This window comes from Neolamprologus multifasciatus, chromosome 4 (assembly GCF_963576455.1).
Source record: "Neolamprologus multifasciatus chromosome 4, fNeoMul1.2, whole genome shotgun sequence".
NCBI classification, from domain to species: Eukaryota; Metazoa; Chordata; class Actinopteri; order Cichliformes; family Cichlidae; genus Neolamprologus; species Neolamprologus multifasciatus.
The window spans coordinates 18,132,100-18,143,608 of record NC_140442.1 but is presented as its reverse complement, the minus strand read 5'-3'; the positions used below and the strand labels follow the sequence as shown (position 1 = coordinate 18,143,608).

The following is an 11,509-nucleotide window of genomic DNA, read 5'->3' as shown; positions in this document are numbered from 1 at the left end:
GTCTCTAGACATGCCCTTCCCTAACTTCAAAAATGATATGTTCTTCCCAGCTGATTTTTCATCTGCATTAAGCACACTCCAGGCGACTTCTCGTCTCTCTTCTCTTTCATCTCTTCTGGGACCAAAAGTTAACTCTACTCTCTGCATGTGCACGGAGCTAACACAACATACAGCATGCCTCATCAAATGCCCAGTCACAACCCGCTTGCCCACGCGATCCACGGTGCACCCCGTTGTCTGTCCCCTCGTAGTATCTCCAAAGTTGCTCACGGGTGAGTCTTTCGCGTCGGACTCGCGTGTGCGCTCGCGTACGCGCTGCTACTTACTGCTGCATTACTCCGGTGTGTCAGCTCACGGTGCTGGTGTGAGGTATGGTTATGAGGTATGCCTCGTCAAATATCAGACGCCCCCCCCCCCCCCCCCCCCCCACACACACACACACACACATCATAGCGTGTCTGGTTAATTACATGTGGTTAGTCTCAGTCGATTGAGTTGGTTGTGGACAAGCCGTAACAATAACAAGCACTTTCCATGTGAGGACTTAAAAAAGGGAGTGTGTACCTTATAGATCATGCCCTACGTCTCTCTCTTTCTTTTTCTCTCCCTCTCTTTCTCTCTCTCCGATGTCTCTCTCTCCTGCGCTCTCTCTCTCTCTGTTGCTGAGAACTCACCCACGAGAAAGGTTTTGACGCGCCAGAGACGAATTAATCTGCCCGTGGAGCGTGTGATCCTTTGAAAAAGCTTTACTTTTTCTTTCTCTGAGCATATTGCCGTCCAAACTAGGTAAGATTTTAAGACGTTTGTCTGTCGATCCTTGGGTGAACCTTTGTGAGATATTTTGGCAGCACGGAAATCCGGGATTGACAGATGCGCCCCTCCATCGCCTATTCCACCGGGAGGGAGGTCTGGACGCACGGTGAAGTGAAGACGATGCTGTAATAGAAATGTTTGTGGTCTACCCCGCAGGGAGTTAACTGTTGCAGTTGGTTCTCTTAGGGGGAGAAACAGAAAAAGGAAAAAAAAAGGCACGCCTTTTGGATACGAGGTCCTAAAATAACAAGTTGCTTCCTGAAATTTGCGGAATCGTCTGTGAAGATGTGCGTTTTTTCTTCATGACAGTATTTTGTGGGAACTATGAAAAGGGAGAGGATGTGCACGCTATTAACCAACACTGGGTCTGACGTTTTCTCTCTTCGGCTTCGCAGGATTTTTTTCCAGTGTGCTCAGTCAACGTGACCATGTTAAAAAAAAGTGTTCCCAAATTCCTTTGCGCATACAGCTTAAACTGGAAAACGAAATATTGATCATGCTGGACGTTCACATGCTGGAAACGATCTTTTAGTTGCCTCGAAATAAAAGTTGGCTGATGTGAGAGAGCAACGTTTAAATTCTTACTTGATTTTGTTCTCGGCTTTCTGGAAATGTGAGCCCGGCGGTGACCGGCGCGCACCACACAGAGTCGCCAAGGCTTCGACGCGCAAACCATTTTTTTTTTCCGTCGGGGAACCGGGCTTTGCATCGCAGCACCGCAGCGACGTTCTCGCCTTTTCTCGCCGAAATGCCTCCGTATGCTGCGATTCCATAAATGGCAGGTGGATACTGATTCTCCATGGTGTTCACCGGCCAGGTGGATGAAAGAAGACGAAACCTCTGCTGTTTTGTTCAGTAAACCCTGGACACACCTTTTTTAATGTCAGTCAAGGTAAGTTTGGCCTGTTTCCACTTCAGGTGTTTCTCGCATGTTGCTGTGGGCACAGTCACGAGCTGTGATGTTACACGTTGTTAAAACAAGGTGAAGCCAAGCGCTCAGATGAGGCAAAGGTGTTGAATCTTCTTTAGACCTGTAGCCCCAGAAATCCGACAAGTGATGTGCTATTTTCTATAAATATATCCTTTTTTAATTTTTTTGTAATTATTTGGGATTTCTGCAGTGTGACATATTTATAGAAACAACGTGACTCGAAATAAGACCCTCTCCTCTTCTCTAAAAAGAGGGAAAAAGAGTGAATTGGGAATGACTCGGTGTAGATAATCATCACTGCAACTAGATTTTCTGCTTTCTTTTCATTTGCATTTAAACAAAAGTACATTGTGCTTACACTTTTACTGTATATAAAAGTCAAAATGGAATTTTCTCTATTTTTAGGATCCTTCTTGACAAAATTGTGGACTCGTGATTTTGATTTTTTTACCCTGCATGGTATAAAGTTGCTTAGGGCCTTGTGTATCATGTCTCCAGGCATAATGGACAGACTCTAATGAAAACCAATCTGATCACAGAGGCTGCAGCCTGACTGGGATGATCGGCCTTTTAAACCTATCTCACCTTCTTTTTGTTTGGTGGAAATTATTTTGCCATAAACCTTTGCAGTGTGTTTAAACAGTGGTCAGTCTTCCACTCTCCACAATGTAATGTAAAAGTCCACAATGCAAAAACAAATAGATGAATTTACATACATAGACGTAGCCTTCTACTGCTCCCTTTTAAAGAGGACTAGGCGTGTTGTGTAGTGTAGTGGTCCATGCTGCTACTGGCAGATTTTGCTGCTAATGCTCAGGTTGCTTTTGAGGCCTTACAGCAATGAAATGCCATGAAGCTGCCAAACACGAGGCAATGTGCAATTTTTTTTACATGAACTTAGATTTGAGGAACAGACCACCAGCAAATCTTGTTCATTCATATCTTAACTGTACTTCCACTCACCTTCTATTGATGTTAGCGTTTACAGTGGTGTCCAACCTCAGGCTGTTTCAGAGGAGCCTGGCTGTGTCTTGTGTCTGAGATGGATGGAAATCTTCAGTGCTGTAAAGAAACAAACAAACAAAAGTACAGTCAAACCACAAAATTTCTCACAATTTCAACATGTCAAGTTTTAATTAGAGCCTAACAGTTAATGTGATTTTGGCTTGCGTCAATAAAAAATGTAAGGAAGCAAAAATCAAGCTTTGAAATACTAGCTGTACACTGTATATTAGATATTCTTAATATATCGTGCAGTGTTCCTCCTGTTTCTTGCATAATAAGCAGATACCAGTCCTGCTGTGGTTGATGCCCTTCTACAGTCCTGTCCTGCTCTCCTCATATGTGCTGTTATCTGCTCTACGCTGTGCTTGGAGAGACAGCGAACCTTCTTGTTAATGGCCCATATGGATGTGCCACTCTGGAGGAGCTAGACTACCTGTGCAAGCTGCAAGTAGTGACAAGGACACTAGCAAAAAGGAAAACTGGGAAAAAAATAGTTATGATTTATAAGGAGAGAGCACGGGCCACACCCTTTAATGCCATCCCCTGCTCTGAGGGTTGTCTTGTTGTTGCCTTTATAGTACGCCTGTCTTAACTTTCACTTGAACCAAAGCAGGTAAACTGGATTCACAATGGTTTATGCTGCCTAACTGGATAGAATGATAAATCTGAAGTTTATCTGTGTTTGTGTTATGCTGTAATGATCAAGTGTTCGCTAAATTATTTGTTGTTGTTGTGCAGCTCTATTTATCTTATAGTTATATTGTTAAAAAATGACAATTCTGGGGTCCTTGTTTATTATCATTCTCTTGATGTATTCTTCGGAGTAGTTTTCTACTAACACAATTTCTAAATTACTCCATCTGCACATTTCTCTTCATTATGTTCTGGGAATAGTATAATGGTTAATATCAAACAAAAATACAATATGGATCGAGTAGTGTGCACACAGTCTTGAGTGCCACTCATTTCTATATAGAGCTTTAGAGCAGCGATACTTTCTTGTAGTTTATCCGTTTTCTCAAAGCTTTCTGAAGGGCTTTCAAGATACTTTTACCTGACCATTTTCAGTGGGATGTTTCTTTTTCTTTTGCTTGTTAAGCCACTTAACAGTAACCTATGGATCATTCAATCATAAAAAAGGCACCTAAATCAAGGGATGAACCCATGTGTACACAGCCTGTTGTAAAAGCACATTATTTGTCAATATTTCTTTAGTTAAATATAAAAGGAAAATCCCAACAATAACACAGTTTGACAGGTGTGAAATAGCGTGATTGCACCAACATGATGATTATTTGATGATTATAACATGATGAAGATTATTAGCCAAAAAAGTGGAATGGCAAACTCAGTGGCAACAGGTCCCATGGAATGATAAATCAAAATGTAAAATTTCTAATTCAAATTGTCATCAATATGTACAGAAGAACTCAGGAGAGAACGACAACAGCGAGCATCTGTTAAACACAGTGGAGGCGCTATCATGACTTGGTGCTGTGGTGTTGGAGATCTTGTCAGAATTGATTGAATGATGTACACAGAAAAAAAAACATTTGATTTTAAGCCACCATGCAATAATATATGTAAAGTATCTGATTGGCAGCAGCTTCATTTATCAGCATGACAATGATCCCGAACAATTTGCCAGTGCAGTAAAACGATACCTGGATAGAAAAACACACAGTGGAACACTATATAAGTTATGGATTAGGCTCTTCAGAGCCCAGATTTCAACATTTTTCAAGCAGTGTATGATCATCTTGACAGAAAACAGAACAAAAGGCAGCCAACACCCAAAGAAGACGACTTAAAGAATTGGAGAGAAAGCTTCCCAAAGAGACTTCAGGCTCTGTTGAAGAACAAAGCTGGTCATACTAAATTATGAGTTTTCAAGCTCATTTGAAATATTCAAACTTTGTTTTTGCCTTATATATGGTGTTCCATATATGTTTTAAGACTTTTGCACAGTACTCCATATATCAGTTAATAATATCATTTCAGTAATATATTTGTTGGGGTTCAGTTTTAATCTCCTATGACTGATCAAATCTCATAGAAATCCACATTTCCTAGTATTGGTGAGCTAATTACCTGCCATATGTTATATTCTTGAAGTACCACTTTACACACACTGAGCTACATATGATGATGTAGCTCAACTGGCATGACTGTGAGGAAGTCTGTTCGCTGGGTCACCTCTGTAAATCTTTCTTGCCTGATGTTGTAGGGTGTGGACATTTAGCAGTCAAAGACAGTAACTACTTCTTCGCATGTCTATTTTTTTTATACATAAAAGTGCATGCACACACTGACAGACACACATAGACACATATATACACACACTCGCGCAAATGGACGTCAGGCCTGGCCTGCATGAGAGCCAACATTGTGGTTCACCATAGGAGGGAGAGAGGGTGCATTTATCGTTCTTTTGTAGCAGCAGCTCACAATAGCCTGAAAGTAACAGGGGGTAGCTCAAATCGAGAGAATAGGTGTGTGTATAGAAAATGAGGCAGAATGATGAGCAAAAAAGAAAAAATGCATGTACATCTGAAAGAGTGACGTGAACGGAAAAAAAGTAAATGAAAGACTAAAAAAAGTGAAAGAATAAAGGACTTTAAGAAAAGGGAGAGATGGAACAGGAGGTGTAAAGATCAAGGGAAATATCAAGAGATGCAGGAAAGCGAAGGAGAGATTGAGAGGATGAAAATGACAAAGGGTTAGAGGGAATATGGAGTGAAAGACAGCGAGCTAGATACAAGTGTGTCTGCAGTGAGTGCTGGTATTATTAGGTTAGGTGAAACGATCGGTTTATGCTCGACAACTGTGCGGTGAGGGCAGCCACATACTGTGCCCTGAGAGCCTCCCGTGAAGGCCAGAACAAGTGAGAGGAAGAGTGGGGGAGGGAGGGGGAGATGGCGGGTGAGCAGCGAAGAGTGTTGGTAGCTGTGAGTGTCGATATTCAACGATTGAGAACAAAGAAGATATGCAATGGATGGAGGGATGAACACCTGCAGAGAGGATAAGACACAGACAAGACACACGACAAAAAAACACAAAAAAAATGACAGAAGAGAAGTTCTGAGATTTTCTGGACAAACCATTTAAAGGTCTTTCATCATTTAAAAAGTTCGTTATTTGGCTCATTTCTTTTCTGAGAATTTAGCTGAATCTGAGCTTGAAAAAAAAAATAAAGTGCCAGTATTACTTTAAAATAATATTTAGAGACCTTTAAACCGTTTACTTGAGTAATGAGTATTATAAATCAGATGGGCTTGACTTCAGGCCCACCTATCTCTTTCTCTGTGTGTGTCTCTCTCTTCCTGGAAATGTGAGTCACTGTGAATGCCACCGGCAGGCAAGGCTGTTGACTCATGCACACTCACCCACAGGCTCTACCATTGTGTCGTACCGAACGAGATTGTAACCAGAGGCGCGTGTTTGTGTATTTGCAGCCAGATTTCATGCAAAGAACCGTAAACACGAGAGATCAAAGATGAAGACCAGTCAACAAAATAGCGAAAATACTTTGCAAAGAGGGAGTTTTTCTTTCACTGTTGGCACTAAATCACAATTAGTCATGTCCTTATCTGCCCATCAATGGCAATTTATAACGATAAAATGAGTAAAACAATGGGTGTCGGGGTTTTCAAATGAATAATTTCTTAAGTCACTTAAAACTATGACACTATTTAATGTGGCATGGGGCACAGTTTTGAAATTATGATACTGTATACAGTGTATGCCTCAAAATACATTTGCTAAGAGCAGCAGTTACAGACAAGGATCCAAATGCAAACACTGGAAGTAATCAAAATGGAAAATGAAAAAAAAAAAAAGAAAAAAAAAAGACCCGTTGGCTGTAAAATGGTAAAGCTGGACAATAAATGATAACAAAATGCAGATTTGTGGTTTGCTAATGCTGAGCGTGCTGATCAAGAGCCAAAAGATGCTATTAGCACACGGTGCTAATAGGTAAAGGTTTGCAAAGGTATTAGCTACCTTGCAGTAGAAATTCCATCCATCTTTTTTATATTTTCAATATAGGAAGAATGTAACCTATATGAAATCTTACCTGACATCATCCAAGCCTCAGAAAGTATCAGAAAATATTATTGTAGGATCTTTACCTTACAATATAAACTGCCTTGAGCTGACTGCTGTTGTGATTTGATGGTGTATGAATAAAATGTAACTGAACTGAATTGAGCGTAGCGCAAACATGAACTTCACTAGGCATTTATGTGAAGGCTCATCACTGCCAATGAGAGCTGGGTCTCCAGTCGTGGGTAAGCTCATTTCAGTTGAAGAGTGCACAGCATGAAAGCATGAAGGTTGCGTTTCTGCCACTCTGAGACTTTCAACGGGTTCTTTTGTAATTTTCTGAGGTGTCTGAGAGAAAACATTCAGACGAAATCATCTATACTGTGATGTTTTTCAGTGTGGTTTTGTAGCCATACCAACACAGTCTTCACTTACTGCTGGCCCGCTTCTTAGATTTGCCCTAAAACTTTGTCCACTTCCCAAAAATAAAAATGAACTTGAAGAATCAACATTTTGACACACTGGAGGAGATCCAGCTTCAATCGCACGGGCACTTGTGTAATTGGACACAACATGACTTCCACTGAAATATCTATAAACAGCAGCTGAAAAGAATGAATGAGAATATGGCCCTAAGTGTGAGATTAAATGTCCATTTCATCACCGGTGATGAGAAGGACCTGTTCTTAGAGCTTTTTGATTGTTGTGTTAGTTTACTATATGATGAGTATATGTGTGTAAATGCTTGGAATTGCTTACACATGTGCAGCATCTGCTCAGTGCCCCCAGGAAAAAAACATATTAATCTATAAAAGGAAGTCTTTAGTGGTTCAGTGTTTGCAGGAGAAACTTGTTAATATATGTATGATGTTCTGGGTATTATCTGAACTATAGAGCTAACCTACTTTAACTTTGGCTTTTTATTATCTACCTTGAAGGTAGCCATACGGTTCTGGTCTTCTTTACTGAGCTTGCTGTTTGGGTGGATCTTTTCCACCTTTTTGTCAAGTCAAGGTGACATCTGAAATTCCCATTTTTACTCCCCTTTTTTTCCTCCCTCAAAACTGCAAGAACAGGGTAATTGACAGCTTTAAACACAAATGTTAATGATGATGATCTACACTGGTTCTAAACTCAGTTTTGGCAGCTTCTCCACTGAACATGTCTTTTGAAAATGCATAGTAAAGTCTGGTCTCAAAATCGGAGCGACCGGGGTTGAAAGGGTTAAGAAATCTAATACTTTTAACTGATCATTTTTACTCAACATACTTTTTCGTGTGTGATTTTAAATCTGAAACCAGAAGAGGAAACACAGTGTGAGCATCTGTGTTTGCACTTGTTTGCTTATAGACAGACTTTCATTTGTATAACTGCCTGCACGTAGTGTGTCCTTACATTATAATCCAGGTGCTTTTGCTCATTGTGGTCAGGTGCAACAATGGATACACGCTCACATATACGCACGCTCGCCTGCAGCTAATCTCTCGTGACAAGCAGCAGTCGCCCCATCACATAACATCCCAATTATACATGATTGTATGTCGCGCAGCACGGGAAGGTGAGGATTTATGGTAACTGGGTGTTTATGTGTTTTGAAATTATATGTTTGTTGTGGAAGGCATTATGACATGATTATGCCTTTCCATTTCTCTTGTTAGGTGCACTAAATTAAAAAAAAAAACTATAAAAATGGAGTACGATGTACTGTTTAACAGCAAGGAATTTTCAGTAAAAAAATTTTAAGGGATGTTTTTTCCTTATTTTTTGATCACCTTGAATTTTGCCATTTAATATATGTCTGTGAAAAAAACAGCTGTTTTGCGAATTATCATTTATTTTTCTTTATTAATTAATAATCTCAGAAACAAGCTGTTTCTCTTAGTCGTATCATTTCTCTTGTTTGACCTTGGCATCAGCGTTTTCATAACTCTAAATGTACTATTGGTTATTAGTAGGATGTGATAATCCCACATAACCAAGCAAGGGAACAACTAACACACCAGATCCTCCCCCACACCCCTCCTCAAAACTACAACCTCCACAACCGTTTATACACTTCAGTGTTATATGGATTAAGCAAACTCAATATGCCGTGTTAATTAATAAGCTTTAAGCATTAAATCGACAGAGCAAGGCAAGCCTTTTTCAGTCTTTATCCCGAGCTAAGCTAACTTGCTGCTACTTTATATTTACTGCACACATGTGACTGTAGTATTTCTCCTTTTTTCTTGAAGAACAAGAAGGCAAATAAGCCCATTTCCCCAAAACAACTCGTGTAAAGAAAGGGCTTTTTATATTCAGGGTAACACTCACTCATTTGGACTGGTTATTGTGGTTAAAATCAGTCTCAGCATGCGCACAATAACATGTCAAGAATTTCCTTTGCTGTCATGTTTCTTCCTGTTAAAGTACTTCACACAGCACAAGCCTTACTCCTTAAAGTGTGTCTGCTTAAAACTTTGCTTTTAGAAGAAAGGAATGTGCTTTAGAGGGAATATTCTATCACTTCACAGGTGTTTTGTTGAATTTGGACCACAATACTCTCAGAAGGCACCTCAGTCTGTTCAGTTGCCCCAGAAACATCCAACCTCCCACCTGCTCTCACCATTAATGATCAGCTCCACTACCCTGACACAAAATTTCACACTTACTCCAGTTTCTACTTATTTGCTTCTTGGCACTGGAACCTTAAAAATGCAGTCTGACCTTAATGGCGCTTAGCATTCCCATCAAAGTAGTGCCAGAATGTAATGAAATTAATAAAGATAAAATCCTTTGATTATTTGTTACAGCATACATGTTTTGTACATTTTATATGCTCAACACCGCCTAAGAACACCTTTGTTGTCAGCAGAACTTTTCACGTCAAACTATTTTTGCCTACTTTATCAGCATATTCTCTCCTACACACATTGACGCTCCCACACAGACCTATTGCTTCTTGCTGTCTCTGTTGTACACATGCGGTCCCTTGGCATGTCTCTTCCTCAGCAGTTTTGTCACCTGTCAGGTCTGACACCACTAAGGAAGGCCGTCTCAGGCCCACTCTACCGTCACTAAGTCATTTTGACGGACACCACATCCCGCTATTCGGCTCCACTCTGCTCACTGTTCAGTGATGTGAACAAACAGCGCCCCCGCCATGACGATTTGTGACCTTTTCAGAGCCTGAGTGGCAGTTCCGTAGCGTTAATGTCTTATGATGTTTTGCATGGTTGCTTGCATGATTAATGGCTCATTTAGCATTTGTGAGGTATGCGTAGAGTAATACTGTTGTAGGCTTCAGCAATTTAGCTTCGGGGAAATTGTTATCATCAGGCAAATTATATCTTTTTTTTACCCTCAAACGTTATCTGAGAAAAGACTTCTGAAATGACTCACCTGTTACCTGAAACGAGATCCTTCATATAATGTGATCGACAGGAACAATTGTCTCACGTTATGGTCATTTTTACATGGCGGTAAATGACTTAGGAGCTTGGACGACACAACAATAGTACTCACACTGTGGCTCATCCACATTTAGCGAGATAGCAAATAATAAGCTCTAGGTTTGGTGTTATTTCTAGAAATGTAAGTACAGCTACAGATAGCATTACAAAATCCTCATACATTTCTAATAATTGGACTTTAGGTTGTAAAAAGTACATTTTAATATCAAAGATTAGCAATTCACTCGCAGGGATGGTTTTGAGAACTTCATGAGCAGCAACGTTCAAGAGGACAGAAAAAGTGACGCGTTGTTCCGTGATTTTTGATTTAAGTTGAGTTACTTGGTGGATGTTTTGAAAAATCAACTGGTACATACACAAACCCACCACTTTATTTGCTACATGTTGATAATGCCAGGGTGGACTCTCATTTGCCTTTAGACCTGCCCCGGTGCCACAGATTCAACAAGGTGCTGGAAATATTCCTCAGAGACTGTGGTCCATATTGACGTTACTGGATCACACAGTTGCTACAGATGTGGTTTTGGATGTGTTGTGTATTCACAGATGCTCTTCTGCTCACCTTGGTTGGAAGCAGTTTACCAATTGTTCTTTGACATCTTTACCCAGAGAACTGCTGATTATTCTTTGGTTTTAAAATGGTTGTGTGGGAAAACTGCAAAAGATTACCAGTGTCTGAAATACTAGACTAGCACCAACAATCGTGCCACATTTAAAGTCACTCAAACCACCTTTTTTCCCATTCTGATGCTCAATTTGAACCTCAGCAGATTGTCTTGACCACTCTACATGTGTAAATGAACTGTTACACCAATCTGACTGGCTGATTAGACATGTTACAGAGCAGTTTTACTTTATTGACTTTATTCTTATCCAATTCAAATAATCTGACAAAATGCACTTATTGTAAAATATTTTACTAACATACTGTTTGACATATTTTCTTAAGCTGCAGTGCACTGAGCTGTAGGGTGGGGCAGCTACTGCACAATGCCGCTTTTGCACTGTGATGCCTGAAACAGGACACACCTTGATTCACTCAGTCATCCAGACTAGTCTGTTAAAACAGCAGCCACTTTGAGTGGGCAGTTTAGAGACCCAGAGATGAATTTAACTGCAGTTTGAAAGCCTACAATCGGGAAGACTGTTACAGCATCTCAGCAGAAATGGCTGTCTGTCACTTTCTGCCTCTTCTTTTCATATGCTATATTTTAGACCTGAAAGGAAACAAGAAATTTGTGAGAAAATGGTCCTGCCAAAGCAA

General features: G+C 40.3%; 1 protein-coding gene across 5 annotated transcripts in view; it reads left to right on the top strand.

Moving 5' to 3' along the window:
- The first annotated feature begins 524 nt into the window (after nt 1-524).
- The window catches only part of LOC146520239 (voltage-dependent T-type calcium channel subunit alpha-1I-like), a 201,985-nt gene continuing 191,000 nt past the window's right edge, over nt 525-11,509 (top strand). For 3 of the 5 annotated variants that reach the window (XM_085158408.1, XM_085158405.1, XM_085158406.1), the window contains exon 1: nt 526-1,705. The gene's annotated coding sequence lies outside the window, so the exon portion shown is untranslated. Of the gene's footprint in view, nt 1,706-11,509 lie in introns of all 5 variants that reach the window. The other 2 variants (XM_085158407.1, XM_085158404.1) reach the window with 1 other exon arrangement.